We start from the raw sequence: 15,609 nt of genomic DNA, 5'->3' as shown, positions 1-15,609 counted from the left end.
TTACAAGCATGAGCCACCGCGCCTGGCCAAAGATGTAATTTAAAATGGTTAGAAGGGACTTGGCATGGGCCAGCTCCGTGCGTGGCATTTTCACCCCCAGAGCTTTCTAATCCTGTTTTCACACAGGAAGCTTCTAGGTCTTTCTAGAATAGCTAGAAACAGTAGCTGACTCCTGCCCCAGGCCCAACCTTCAAACCTGAGCTCTTCACGTTGCGTCCTCTGGTGAGCTATAGAAGAGAACGTGGCTCCTAAACTCTAGCCATCCTGCGGGAGGAAATAGACTTCTTTGGGCTGTGGCTTGCAGAACAAACTACACTTTTTTTCCCTCTATTTTTAAATTTTATTTAATAATTTGTGTGTTTTTCTCTCTTTTTATTTTCTATGTTTCATGTTTTCCTTCACTCCCTAGAAACTGCACTTTCTTTGAAATCATAGGCAATGAATCTTACTAGGAGAGGTGTGGGGATGGAGACAGTTCTGGGATGTGACCTGTAAGCCTCCTGGAGGGCAGTGCCAGGCCTTGATTGCCCACATTCCCTCCATTCCTCCTTTCCTTCCTTCATACATTCGGTCACACAGCCCCACGTGTGCATCACGGTAAGAGCCGAGGGCTCCCTTCAGGGAGCAACCCATTTAGGTCTCTTTTGTTGTTGCTAGGGAGAATACACATCTTTCTTGGAAGCTGGGAGTGTGTTCTCTTATTTCATGTGCATTCAGACAAAGCACCATTAGGCACCATGAAAAATACAGTGACTGACAGGACCCTGTCTGCAAGGATTTTATGTCCTAAGTTCAGGAGATGGACTTGTCCACAGAAAGGCAGAGTGAAGTGGGCGGCCGGCTCGGAAAAGTGCTGTGCCCAGAAGGGAGCCAGTTCTGACCTCAGTGATAATGAAAGGCTTCCTGGAGGACGCAGCTTGAGCCACACTTGACGTGGGAGTGAACTGGGGTAGGGACACTGCTGCTGAGGGAACGGCAAGAGCGAAAGCACACTGGTGGCCAGGACGTGGTGAGAGCTGAGGTTAGAAAGGTGAGGGGCGCTCATCTGAGGCACTAACAGCAGAAGGAGCCCTGGAAGGATTTTGAGAAGGGAAGGGAGGGATGCAGCCTTATTTTAATGACTGGTGGCAGTGGGAAGGGGTCTGCCTGGCCTTAAGTGAGGGTGTCAGAAGTGGGAAACAGGCCCTGCTAAAGGGGAAGAGGGCAGTCACAGTCGGTCCCAGGGCCCAGTGTCTCAGCCAGGTGCTGGAGTTGGGAATGCGGGAGCCCCAGTCCCTGCCTACCTGTCACATGGCAGCTGGAAGGTGGCATCAGCCACACAGGCGAAGAGGGGCCTGCACACAGGAAGCCATGGGATGTGAAGGGCCACAAGGAGAGGACCCTGGGATACAGGAAGAGGTGGTGCGTTCGGGGCAGGGCGGCCTTCCCAAGATGACTAGAGAATCTTCAACTGGCATCTTGCCTGCGGTATCCACAGTCTCAGCCACTACACTAATGGAACACAGATGCTGTGGGGAGACATAAGGGAACTGACAAACTTCATGCCCCTGTTTTCAAATAGCCTGCAATCTTACCTCTTCCTCTGCGTTTTTTTAGGGGGAGTGACATTTTAATGGGAGGCGGGAGGTTTGCGGAGAAGAGAAAATGTCTTTTTTGTGGGGGTGAGTAGAGACAGAGTCTCGCCATGTTGCCCAGGCTGGTCTCAAACTATTGGCTTCAGGCAATCCTTCTGCCTCCCTTCCCAAAGTGTGGGGATTACAGGCATGAGCCACTGCACCAAGCCTGAAAATGGCATTTTGAATGAGCCCACCTGAAATGAAGACAGTTTATTAGGGTCACTGGTTTGAGAATTAAGATCAGTTCTGGCTGGATGCGGTGGCTCACGCCTGTAATCCCAGCACACAGGGAGGCCAAGGTGGGCGGATCACAAGGTCAGGAGATTGAGACCAGTCTGGCCAACACGGTGAAACCCCGTCTCTACTAAAAATACAAAAATTAACCAGGCGTGGTGACGGGCGCCTGGAGTCCCAGCTACTCGGGAGGCTGAGGCAGGAGAATTGCTTGAACCCGGGAGGCAGAGGTTGCAGTGAGCTGAAATCGCACCACTGCACTCCAGCCTGGTGACAGAGTGAGACTCCGTGTCAGAACACACACACACACACACAAAACCGGTTCCTCACCATAAGCTTTGGGGAAAATTCTTGGCTTTTTTGCTGGGGGAGAGAGCAGTGTCCAGGGAAGATTGGCTGATCTCAGAGCTGGAGGGTTGATGTGGGACTGGCCAGCCCCTTCAGCTGAGTGGGACAGCAACACAGTGGGTGGCAAGGGGCTTCATAAGATGTTGGAGGTGAGGCAGAGACCCCTCCAGTCTACAGTCAGGTAACGAAGAACTTTCCAGAGACAGCTGTGAGTCCGTCTGGCTTAAGGGGTTGTACAGGTGTCTGAGAAGGGCCTGAAGGGTGCGGGGCCTGCAGGCTGCCCTGTTTGGAAGGTTCCTGCCTTCTGTCTTGGTAGAAGATGGCAGCTAGCCCTGTAAAGGGCCTCCCTGTATGGCGAGGTAGACCATGTAGCCCCAGATGCCCCCAGGGCTTCACTTCTGTCTTGGGGATCTCTCAGTATATGTCTAGTGCCACCACTATTGGTGGAGAGTTTCCTTCTGGAATAACCTTTGGGTGGTGGACGGGTTTTATTTTAATAAAGGAAGAAGGTCTCTTATTCATTTTTACTTATTTATTTATTTTTTGAGACGGCGTCTCACTTTGTTGCCTAGGCTAGAGTGCAGTGGGGAGATCTTGGCTCACTGCAACCTCCACCTCCCCAATTCAAACAGTTCTCCAACCTCAGCCTCCCAAGTAGTTAGGATTACAGGTGCCCGCCACCACATCCAGCTAATTGTTATATTTTTAGTAGAGATGGGGTTTTGCCATGTTGGCCAGGCTGGTCTGGAACTCCTGACCTCAGGTGATCCTCCCGCCTCGGCCTCCCAAATTGCTGGGGTTACAGGGGTGAGCCGCTGCGCCTGACCGGGTCATGCTTTTTTATGTGACATTCATTCAGCAAATACACTGAACACAAGCGCCTTGTGGAGGATGCAGAGATCCTAACACATGATCCTTGCCCTCTAAAGCCTTCCAATCCAGCCACCAGGAAAAAGGAAACCTGATAACACCCAAACCTGACAGCCAAGGAACACTTCCTAAAGGAGAGACTTGATCTGCGCCTTGGAGAAGGGGCAGGCTTTCATGAGAGCATGGTCTAGTCAGTGATGTGAAAGCAGAAAGGAAGGGCGTGGCTTTGGGGAACATTGAGTTGATGCTGTGAGGCACGTGGCAAGCAATGAGCTCATGGACCTAGCCCAAAGGGGTCTGGAACATCAAGGTTGTCGGAATGCTCACAGCTGCAAGAAACAGAACTGAAACTTTCTTAACTAAATGGACTTTATTGCTTTCCACGGCTGAAAAGTTCGGCATAGTCCAGGGGGCTTGACTGGGTCCAGGGACTCAAACAATGACACAAAGACACGGTTTCTCTCCACCTCTTTCCTTTGTGTGTCTGCTCAGGTCGTCTCTCCTCAAAGGTGGTGAAGACGCCACCAGCAGACTGGGGCTCACCCTAGACTCCTTTTTAAGGTACCAGGATGACTGTCTTTTGCTCAACTTAGATCATGCCTTTACCCTGAACCGTGGCAAAGAACGTGGCGTTTCCTCCTGTGGTCCAGGTAGATGGTTACACGTGGGGTCTGGGATTCAGGGGTGGCACCACTGGCAGTGGTTGGGACATGTGAGCACAAGGGTGAGGCCTACACCACTCGGAGGCCCTGGCTACCCCTTCTCTCCCCCAGCCCTCCCCTTTCCATGATGATAAGACATGAGGCCACTCCCCAGCTCTGCCTTCTTGAAGAAAATCAGTGTCCTACCTTTGAACAGAGCTGGGCCTTGATGTCAGCTCACCCTCTCTCTCAAACGGTGGGGCAAACAGAGCCTTGGTTACACCAGCTCTGTCTCAGGGATTGTTTCTTCTGCTTCTCTCCTGCCCTTGCCCCTTTCTTCCTGCTCCATTCCAGCGCCCACCCAGCTCCGCACTTTCCTGACTTTGTTTTCTTTTCCAAGCAGTTTGAGCAGTGCTCGATGCTCCTGCTCCTGGGACACACTGTGCACACATCCTGGCTGTTCTGGGTAACTGCACACCCAACCCCAGTGCCATCCCCATATCTCTATCCTGAAATCAACCCAAAGGGTGGGGAGGGAGCAGGCCACAGCAGACAACAGAAGGCGGGGGTACTGAGAGCATGTGCTGCTACTCAGGTACCCTTCGCAGTAATTCCCCAGAAGCACTAACATTTCTGCTGATCTTGGAATGATACTGTATTATTCAGGGTTCTCGAGAGAAGCAGAACAATAAGATGTGGAGATACATGTATATATGGAGAAAGAGACACTATAAGGAATTGGCTCATACAAATGTAGAGGCTGACGAGTCCTAAGTTCTGCAGGGTGAGTCAGCAAGCCGAGACCCAGGAAAGCCGAAGGTGCAGTTCTAGTCTGAAGGCCAGCAGGCTCAAGATCCAGGAAGAGGTGATGTTTCAGTTCAAGTCCAAAAGCAGGAAGAAAGCTGATGTCACCACTTGAAAGTTGGTCATGCAGGAGGGGCGCCCTCCAACTCAGCCTTTTGTTCTATTTGGACCCTCAGCTGATGGATGAGGACCCCCGTGTTAGGGAGGCAGCCTGCTTTACTTGCTCCACCAACCTAAATGCCAATCCTACCCTACACCCTCACAGATGGACCCAGAGTAATGTTCAAGCAGATATCTGGGCACCCCACGGCCCAGTCCAACTGACACATAAAATTAACCATCACAGATGCCTTCTTTACACATGCTCAATATCTAACAAATATCTCTACGGTGAGATTTTCCCCCCAGCCTCGGGCCCACTTAAGAAAAATGTTGAGCTGGGCACGGTGGCTCACGCCTGTAATTCCAGCACTTTGGGAGGCTGAGGTGGGTGGATCACTTGAGGTCAGGAGTTCGAGACCAGCCTGGCCAACATGGTGAAACCCCATCTCCATTAAAAATACAAAAATTAGCAGGGCGTGGTGGTGGGCACCTGTAATCCCAGCTACTTGGGAGGCTGAGGTAGGAGAACTGCTTAAACCCGGGAGGTGGAGGTTGCAGTGAGCCAAGATCATGCCACTGCACTCCAGCCTGGGTGACAGAGCAAGCCTCCGTCTCCAAAAACAAAAGAAAGATGTTGAGAAATTAGAGAGGGTCCAGGCGAGCATTCTGAGTGGATGAAAGGTTAAAAGAAAAGGTCTAGAGAGAAGGATGTAATAGCAGTCTTAAATGTGTGAGGAGATAATTATTTATTTGCTCAAATGTGTGACTTTAAAAGGCACGCCTTCTCTGTAGGACTGTTTCCTTGTATATAAACGAGGGGCTGAAGTGGGTGACTTTACAGTCCCTGCAGCCATAAAGATCTGTGACATCCTGGGAGGGGCTGCCACGCTGTGTATCCACTGTGGCAGATGAAGGAGGACTGAGGAGCTGAGCCGTTTAGCTGTAGCCTGTAGTACCAGCTACACAGGAGGCTGAGGCAGGAGGACCACTGGAACCCCAGAGTTTTGAGGCTGCAGTGCACTATGATCATACCATGAATAGCCACCGCACTCCAGCCTGGGCAACACAGCCAGACGGCACTTTTCTTTCCTTTCTTTTCTTCTTCCGACAGAGCTTTGCTCGTCACCCAGGCTGGAGTGCAATGGCACGACCTTGGCTCACTGCAACCTCCATCTCCCAGGTTCAAGTGATTCTCCTGCCTCAGCCTCCCAAGTAGCTGGGATTACAGGTGTCCGCCACCACGCCCACCTAATTTTTGTATTATTAGTAGAGACAGGATTTCTCCGTGTTGGCCAGGCTGGTCTCAAACTCCTGACCTCAGGTGATCCGCCCACTTTGGCATCCCAAAGTGCTGGGATTATAGGTATGAGCCACTGCGCCTAGCCTGCATTTATTTACTTATGTGAGTTTTCTTTTTTTTTTTTTCCCAATAGGTTTTTGGGGAACAGGTGGTGTTTGGTTATAGGAATAAGTCATTTAGTGGTGATTTCTGAGATTTTGGTGCACCTACCACCTACACAGTGCACACTGTACCCAATGTGTAGTCTTTTATCCCTCACCCACTTCCCACCCTTTCCTCTGAGTCCCTACCTTGTACTCATCTCTCTTAAAAAAAAAAAAAAAAAAAAAAAAGGTCAGGTACAGTGTGGCTCATGCTTGTAATTCCAGCACTTTGAGAGGCTGAGCTGGGCAGATCACTTGAGGTTAGGAGTTCACGATCAGCCTGGCCAACATGGTGAAACCCCATCTCTACTTAAAAAAAAAAAAAATTAGCCAGGCATGGTGGCGCCTCGGCTGTAGTCTCAGCTACTCAGCAGGCTGAGGCAGGAGGATCCCTGGAACCCAGGAGGCAGAGGTTGCAGTGAGCCAAAATTGAGCCACTGCACTCCAGCCTGGGCGACAGAGCGAGACTCCGTCTCAAAAAACAAAACAAAAACAACAGCAGCAAAAAAAGGCCAGGCACAGTGGCTCACCCCTGTAATCCCAGCACTTTGGGAGGCTGAGGTGGGCAGATCACTTGAGGTCAGGAGTTTGAGACCAGCCTGGCCGATATGGTGAAACTCCGTCTCTACTAAAAATACAAAAATTAGCTGGGTGTGGTGGCTTGCTCCTGTAGTCCCAGCTATTCGGGAGGTTGAGGCAGGAGAATCACTTGAACCTGGGAGGCAGAGATTGCAGTGAGCCAAGATTGCACCACTGCACTCCAGCATGGGGGACACAGTCAGACCCTATCTCAAAAAAAAAAAAAAAAAGAAGGAAAGAAACAAATGCTTTTCTCATCTTTCTTTCTTTATGATTATTTTTTGAGACAGGGTCTCACTCTGTTGCCCAGGGTAGAGTGCAGAGGCACAATCACAGCTCATTGCAGCCTCTATCTCCTTAGGTTTAAGCAATCCTCCCACCTCAGCCTCCAGGTTGCTGAGACTACAGGTGCGCAACACCACACCTGACTAATTTTTTTTTTTCTTTTCTATATTTTGTAGAGATGTGGTTTTGCCATGCTGCCCAGGCCGGTCTCAAACTCCTGAGCTCAAGCAATCTGCCCACCTCAACTTCCCAAAGTGCTGGGAGTACCACCACACTTGGCTCTTTTCTCATTTTTAAATTGGGTTATTTGTCTTTTATTGTTGAGTTTTAAGAGCTTTTGTTTTTGCCATCCTGTGCCACTCTGTCACGCACGATGGAGTGCTGTGGCGCCATCTGGGCTCACTGAAACCTCCAACTCCTGGGTTCAAGCAGTTCTTCTGCCTCAGTCTTGAGTGAGCCACCACGCCTGGCTAATTTTTGTATTTTTAGAGAGCTAGAGTTTCGCCGTGTTGGCCAGGCTGGTCTCAAACTCCTGACCTCAGGTGATCCGCCTGCCTCGGCCTCCCAAAGACCTGGGATTATAGGCGTGAGCCACTGCGCCCGGCTGAGTTTTAAGAGTGCTTTATATATTCTAGATACCAGCCCCTTAACAGGTGGCACAGAGCAACCATGACAGAGGGCCTACAGAGAGAAGTTTGTGCCCTGTAGATATACACTAAAACACTTTGGAGAAATGGAAAAATATGGGTTGATACTTTCCATTGTAACAGAATTCTTTTAAAAGACAAAAGAACTTTAGATATCCTCACCAAATTTCAGGATGAAGAAAACAGATATTGGAAATTCTTGCTCTAATCTTACCTAAGGGTGTATTAGTCAGTGCTGTTTTAGTTGCAAAAACTAAAAACTCAACTCAAACTAGTCATGGAAGAAAGGAGTTAATTGGCTAAGCAGCAGAGAAGTTAAATCCTGAGGTGAATTCGGGGCTCCCAAGATGTCTGGGCCTCCTCGCTCCCCTTCTTCCAGCTCCACCCCAATCGCTGGCATCATTTGCCGGCCAGGCCCTTTTCTTGCCTTCACTGTGGCAAGAAAGCAGCTTCATTTCTGGTTATCTCACAGCACTGCATTCAACAGAAAACAAAGCAAGCCCTTTGCTTGGAGTTTACAAATGACTCAGGATTCACTCCAATTTGACCAAGAGTCAGAACCCTAACTGGCCAAGCCTGAAGTCACTTGTCTACCCCTGATGCCGGGAACAGAACGCATGGATGAGAGGATGGTGGGTGGTTCCTGAAAAGGAAATTCAAGCACTTTTCCTAAAAGAAGCAGGAATGGATGCCGAAACAACACATCTCCCACAAAGAGAGCAGACAGACACTGGGCTTGTGAAGCCGCCCCATACCTTCCCCACAGAACTGGGCTTCCCTTGCTGGTGCCCCTGACGGAGCCTTGTCTTCATCCTCCACTATGTATTCATCGCGCGGTGTCGCCATTGTTTCCTCCTCTGTCTCCAGAGTGTCTTCTCTTAGTTCTCAGCTAGTAAGGGAAGGAGGCTGGGCATGGTGGCTCATGCCTGTAATCCCAGCACTTTGGAAGGCCGAAGCAGAAGGATTGCTTAAAGCCAGGAGTTTGAGACCAGCCTGGGCAACAAAGTAAGACTCCCGTCTCTACAAAAAAGAAAAACAAAAGTTAGCTGGGCATAGTCATGTGCACCTGTGGTCCCAGCTACTTGGGAGGCAGAGGCAGGAAGGGTGCTTGAGCCCAGCGAGCTATGATTGCACCACTGCACTCCAGCCTGGGTGACGGAGTGAGACCTCATCTATAAAAATTATTTTTAAATGCAGGGGGGAAGGAAATAAGGAGGTAACTACTGAAAGAATGAAAGTTCATGCTAGGAACATACCACAAAATGCAATGGGGACTCAAAGAAGGGCAAGATTGAAGGGGACAGGAACCCTATTCTGGGGTGTCTCTGAGGGCCCTGAGAAATAAAACAAAGGAATGGCAACAGGAACCCAAATATCCTCTTTGTTACTGCTAGAGGGCTGGACTGAAGGACACAGCTTTAGACCTGTGAACTAAGTGAGCTGCTAATGCAAATCCCACTAGGAGGCAGGCTCACCCACCCAGCCATGGCAGCCCTGGACTAGGAGAGGCTCCTTTAGTCCTGCAGGGGTGCAGCCCCCTCAGCGAGAGCAGTGGGATCTTGTACCCTGCATGTGCTCACCCCCAAGGTGATGGAGGGGCCCACTGGCCTACACAGGACCCGTTTCCCCTCCCCACCTACCTATCCAAGCGGTCATCTTTAATTTTCCCTGGGGCAAAGTAATAGAGGGATGGAGAGAAGGCAGGAAGGTTACCTTAGTGGAGCTCCCTGAACATGGGAGGAAGCCAGTAAGGTTTCCAAAAGCTCACAGAGATAGTGGCATTTAAGATGGGCCTCTCCTACAGTCCTGAGCAGGAGGAAATGCAGACTCTGGGTCAACACTCCTAGATGTGGCTTCTGGTCACCCCCACTGTCAAGGTGGCTCCACTCTTGCCCCGTGGCTCTCTGTAATAACCATCCTCTTACCTTGCCTCCTGGCCTGGGTTGCTATGGTGCAGTAACTCTACAGCTTGGTACTTGGGTCTCAACTTGCTCCTATGTGTTTGTGCATCTCTGTGCCCCAAGATTCTCTTCCAGCTATGGCTGGCTCTGCTCCTCTGCACCTGCCATACTGCAATGAGCGGATCTATTTCCAGGTCTGGCAGCCCCTGCTGCTGGGCTCCTTCCCATAGTGGTAAACTGGGCCAGGCTGAAGAGATGACATTGATCTAAGCTGAGCCAGAAACTCACCAAGTGCAGGGAAGGAAGGAAGCAGGAGTGTATGCTTCACTTTGCTCCCTAGGCTCCAGACCCCCGACTGCCTGCTGGGAAAACAGGGGCACCTCTTGCCCACATGAAGCAGGGAGCCTTGTTCCTGAGGCGGGGTGCTGGTGGCGGCTGCCTGAACGTGTGTTCCCACTGGCGACTTGGATCTGGTCCTGAGAAGAGTTGACCCGCGGTGTCTTTGGCCTTGCGATTCCACATACAGTCCCCTCCTTGATGACAAAAACAGATGCTTCCATGAGGAGTTTTTGAATTAGGAAGAAATTACCTGCTATGAGGAACAGGCTCACGTACTGAGGAGTAAGAGGACGAATATTATAAACACTTTTCATTCTGAATAATAGGGCTTTGGATTGTCCATGCATTCTGAAGGGAAGAAAAGGCACTTATTTGCTGCCTTTTGGCATGATAGTCGAAGCCCAGGGTTTGCATCAGATTCAAACAGCTTGCTCTCCAAGTCCTGCGGGGAAAGGGACCAAGGCATAGACATGAGAGCTAACAACCACCAATGTCGAGCAGGCCCACGTAACCCTCTGCACGATGCCTGCCCTCCGCGGTCATGAGAGACGATTTCCACACGTGCTGCTGCTAAGATAATGAGCCCAAACCAGAAGACATGATCTGTAGCTTGGGATGTGAAACCTGCAGGCCATGAGGAAGGACACACCGAGGGCAAGGGTGTCAGCTGAGGGACACCAGCGAGGATGGCTGCAGAGGGGTGTGCAGAGCCCCGGCGCCGTGCGGGTGGAGAGAGTCCTGCTCTAACGCCCAGCGCTGGTTATCTGCACAGGGATACTCTGTAGAGCTCCACCACAGACTCTGTTTCAGGGCGGCTCCCTGGAGGCTGACTTTGAGATGGAGATTTGCAGCCAGGGAGTGTAATGGGGCTGCTCTCAGGTGCGCACCTACAGGAGAAGGGAAGGAAGCTCAGACTTGCTCAGAGGGAGAAGCTGGGCTGCAAGGCAGTCCCTTCAGCTGAACCCATGGAGGGTTCTGAAGCCTTAGAAAAGTCTCATGGCCGTCCCAGCTTCAGATGCCCCCATCCCCACCGAGCTGAGGGGCCAGACTTTTGTACCCCAGCTTCAGCCAGTCACTGGGTGCATACTGTCCTCAGAGAGGAGGTGGGACACTGGGTGGGGAAGCTCTCTTCACTTGGGGGCAATTCCTGAGGAGGGCGGTGAGCCAGCAATCCTCCCGGCAGCTGCCGCAGAGCCTCTGTCTTGAGGGGGATCTGGATTGTGTATCAGGGCATCCACTCCTCCGGCTAAGTTCTGGGGCAGCTCGCCTTTCTCTGGAACGAACAAACGGTTCATCAGATGACCACAGCCCCCACCACTGCAGCTGTGCTTGAGGTCTGTGGTACTCCCCATCTCCCTCTTCTATCCTTTGTTTATTTATTTATTTAGAGACAGTCTGGTTCTGTTGCCCAGGCTGGAGTGCAGTGGTGTGATCACAGCTCACTGCAGCCTCCACTTCCCAAGCTCAAGTGATCCTCCTGCCTCAGCCACCTGAGTAGCTGGATCTACAGGTGTGTGCCACTGGACTCAACTAATTACATTTTTTTTTTTTTTTTAAGAGATGAGGTCTCACTATGTTGCCCAGGCTGATGAATTTCTGAGCTTGAGTGATCCTCCTGCCTCAGGCTCCCAAAGTGCTAGGATTACAAGTGTGAAGCACTGCACTCGGACTTCTATCCATTTTATTTTATTTTACTTTTTTTTTTTTGGAGACCAAGTCTCACTCTCTTGCCCAGGCTGGAGTGCAATGGCACGATCTCGGCTCACTGCAACCTCCGCCTCCCAGGTTCAAGCAGTTCTCCTGCCTCAGCCTCCTGAGTAGCTAGGATTACAACCACGCGCCACCACGCCTGGCTAATTTTTGTAATTTTTTTTTAGTAGAGACAGGGTTTCACCATGTTAGCCAGGCTGGTCTCAAACTCCGACCTCAAGTGATCCTCCCGCCTCGGCCCCCCAAAGTGCTGAGATTATAGGCGTGAGCCACTGCGCCTGCCTCGGCTTCTATCCGTTTTAGATTCTCCTCCCTGCAGGAGGCACCTCAGCTGAGCCCCTGGCCACCACACCCTCTTCAGGCCATGGCTGCTGCACCTGTGCATTTCCCATCAACGAGGGGCAAGAGCGCACAGGGACGTATTCCTCCTGGCCCCCACTGTGCAACTGCCTGGGGGGCAGGGTCCACTACTCCTGCCAGGGCGGTGGCTCCTGCTTCTCGCCTACTGGTTCCTTGGTGTACTTTCGCTGTATCCCTTGATGGAGACATTTCCTCACTGGGAACCAGAACCTAAAATCCTCAAAGCTTAGAGTTGTGGTAACAGAAATACCCCAATGGGATTAATGTAAAGTGGAGCCACTCCTATCTCTACCCCTTGGTTCCTGGACCTATATATTCCTCCCAGTGGGACGTAGTGCCTTACTGGTTGTTGAATAGAGTGTACACTGTGCCCTGGAAGGTGGTGTCCCCTCCTTACTTGGTATCATCATCTCTGAGCTGGCATCTCAGCTATGCCTTCAGCAGCCCATTTCTTCTCTTCGTTCAAGCCAGCATCTTCTGGGTGGTGCAGAATGTGACAGGACCGGTGATCCCATGGTCACATGCCGTTGTCATGCCTCCTTGGCTATGCAATGAATGGGCCCTTGGGTCCGATGTGATGTGATGTGGGATCCTATGTCAGCGGGTAAAACGCTCAGTAAGCCCTCAGATAGTGGTGTTGGCTGAGGCCCTGCCGGCGGAAAAGGTAAGCATGTGTCCATTCTAGTCGAAATAAATTTCTGCCATTTCTAGAATGGAAGGGATCCACTGTAGTCAACTTACCATCAAGTGGCTACTTATTCACTTTGAGAGCCATTGCCATTTCCGAGGATCAGCACTGATGCATTGCTGGCAGGCTGGACATTCAGCAGTGGCGGTAGCTACATCAGCCCTTGTGAGTGACAGCCCATGCTATTTGGTCTGTGTGTTTGTCCCCATCCCTGCCACCATAGCTGCTCCTTCACATGCCCACTGTGCCAGTTCTGGGGTGGCTGATGGCATCTGGCTGACATCCAGTTGGCGAAACCATTCTATCTGGTTGTTTGGTGTTTCTTTCATGGTAGATGCTCTCTGGTGGTCCTCTTCACGCTTCTTAGCTACTCAAATAGTCCATCCACATGCCTCTGTCCCCAGCATCCTTGTCCTTGATCTTCTCATCTTTCTCCTTCCAGACCCCTGATCCATGCATCAAGGCAGCTGCTAGTAGCCATGTATGAATATAAAGTGTACCCTTGGGCTACATGTCTTTCCATACAAAGTGGATGAACAGATGCACCCCTGAGAGGATTGATCCACTGGGGGAACCTCCCTTGCCACTGTTTGTCAAGATCAGCCTGTGGTGGGCTGTACTGTAGTCACAGTTCATTTTTGGCTTGCACCCACGTACCAGTCTGACCCGTCTGTGAATCAAGGCAAAGCAAAGGCTTTCCTCTTTTGTCAGCGGATCATAAAGGACTTTGCCCCCTGTGCAGCCACAGGCGTGAGCTGAGGAAGAAACCCTGGTGCCACACTGGCGGTGACATGTGTCTGGGCTACCTGACTGTATAGCTCTGTTCATGCCCAGTTCTGGACATACCACTTCCATCTTACTATGGATTATTGCCAGGCCCATTCAACTTTAGGTCTTGGTGAGTTTGAAAGGCAGAACCTAACTAATAACGAACGGTTCTAGACACGTGGTCACTTGGTGCCCCTTGGTGAAGTATTCCATCTCTGCCAGGGTCTAGTAGCCCTCCAGGAGCTACTTTTCAAAAGGTGTCTAATTCCCTGCTGCAGACAGTATGGCCTTGCTCCAGAACCCTGAAGACCTATATTGTGATTGTCCTCCTGGGGCTTGCTAGAAACTCCACCTTGGATACCTGTAATATAATGGAATGAGCAGAGGCTCAGCAGAGGTGCTTCCTGAGGTTGAGGGGAATCTAAAATGGACAGTAGAGGAAGAGAAGTGATGATCAATTGAAACATCAAGACTGTAGGGTCTGCCACTTGTAGCAACTGGACCTGCTGCAGAGCTCTCTCCTATTCTGGGCCTCCCAGTCAAAGATGGCAGCCTCCTGTGTTACCAGGTATTAGGTTAAGCAGTATTCCCAGTTGTGGAATATGCTGCCTCTAAAACATGAATACATTTACTAGAAGTTGTGCTTCCCTCTTCCTTGTGGTAGGTATGAGTTGCAGTAATGTGTTCCTTGCTTTAGAATGTTCCAGCATGCTTAGACCACTGGACTCCTAAAAAGTTCACTGATGAGGCAACCTCTTGTGTATCACAGGACGTTTCTCCCACTTTCTAGAGTGTATGTGTCTCACACAAAGTACTTGATACTTCTTGCTCATCTGGCCTCATTAGCGTGATGCATATGATATCATCAACACAGGAACTACTATGAAGTTCTAAGAAATATCCAGACAGTTCTCATGTCTTTAGACCATATTTTGACAGAGTTAACACAGCCCTGTAGGAAAACCATAAATATACACTTGTATCAATTCCAAGTGAATCTACTGTTTCTGATCTTCCTTTTGGTGGGGATAAGTCGTGCATCGGCCAGATCAGTGGTCAGTTATCTGACATTGATAACTGTGTGGACTATGTGAATCCACTCTAGCATGGACGCATCGGGCACAGTAGCTGTAATTGGGGATATTTGGTTCGTTTGTTGTAGTCTACTTTCACACTACGGGACATACCTGGATCTCGCAGCATCTGGATGGGCGAATTAAGTGGAGATTTGAGGGGGGACACTACCCTTGCATCCTTTGTTTTTTAAGGTGGCATTAATTTCTGCCATTCGCCTGGGATGCAATATTTTTATTTATTTAGAGACAGAGTCTCGCTCTGTTGCCCAGGCTGGAGTGCAGTGATGCACTCTCGGCTCACTGCAACCTTCACTTCCCGGGTTCAATGACTCTCGTGCCTCAGCCTCCCGAGTAGCTGGAACCACAGGTGTGTGCCACCATGCCTGGCTAAATTTTTTTGTATTTTTAGCCTGTTGGCCAGGCTAGTCTCGAACTCTTGGCCTCAAGTGATCCATCTGCCCTGGCCTCCCAAAGTGCTAGGATTACAGGCGTGAGCCACTGTACCCAGTCTGCTTTTTCTTTCTTATGTTGGCTGGTTGTATTAGTTATCTACTGCAGAACAGCAAACCACCCCAGGGAGCATACTCATTTGGTGGGCTTTCATCTTAAAAGGAACAAAGGCAGTGTGTGTCCAGGTATAGGCTGGTAGATTTGGTGGTGGGAAAACGAGGCAGTTCTGGTCTAATTGTAATTGTTTTTTTTCTTTTATTTTCTTTTTTTCCAAGACAGGGTCTCGGTCTGTTGCCCAGTGCAGTGGCGAGATCATGGCTCACTAACTCACTACTGCCTCAATTTCCTGGGTTCAAGTGATCCTCCCACCTCAGCCTCCCAAATAGCTGGGATCACAGGAGTGCTCCACCCTGCCTGGCTAATTTTTAAATTATTTTTGGTAGAGACAGGGTTTTGTCATGTTGCCTAGGCTGGTCTCAGACTTCTGGGCTCAAGCAATCCTCCTGCCTTGGCCTCCCAAAGTGCTGGGATTACAGGCATGAGCCCCTGCACCTGGCCTGAATTGTTTCCATTTTCTCATTAAACAAAGCAGGTCATCAGCTGAGATGTGAATCTCAGCTATACTGTCTGTATCATGAGACCTGTCTCCTTGGCCATAATTGCCACAACTGGACCAGGGATGGGCTCCTAATCCAAGTGAAGGCATTCGATTCTTTCTTTTGGGAGCTTGAAGTGACGAGTCAAAGAC

This window comes from Macaca fascicularis, chromosome 13 (assembly GCF_037993035.2).
Source record: "Macaca fascicularis isolate 582-1 chromosome 13, T2T-MFA8v1.1".
Taxonomy (NCBI): Eukaryota; Metazoa; Chordata; class Mammalia; order Primates; family Cercopithecidae; genus Macaca; species Macaca fascicularis.
Note: the sequence above shows the minus strand (reverse complement) of the source record.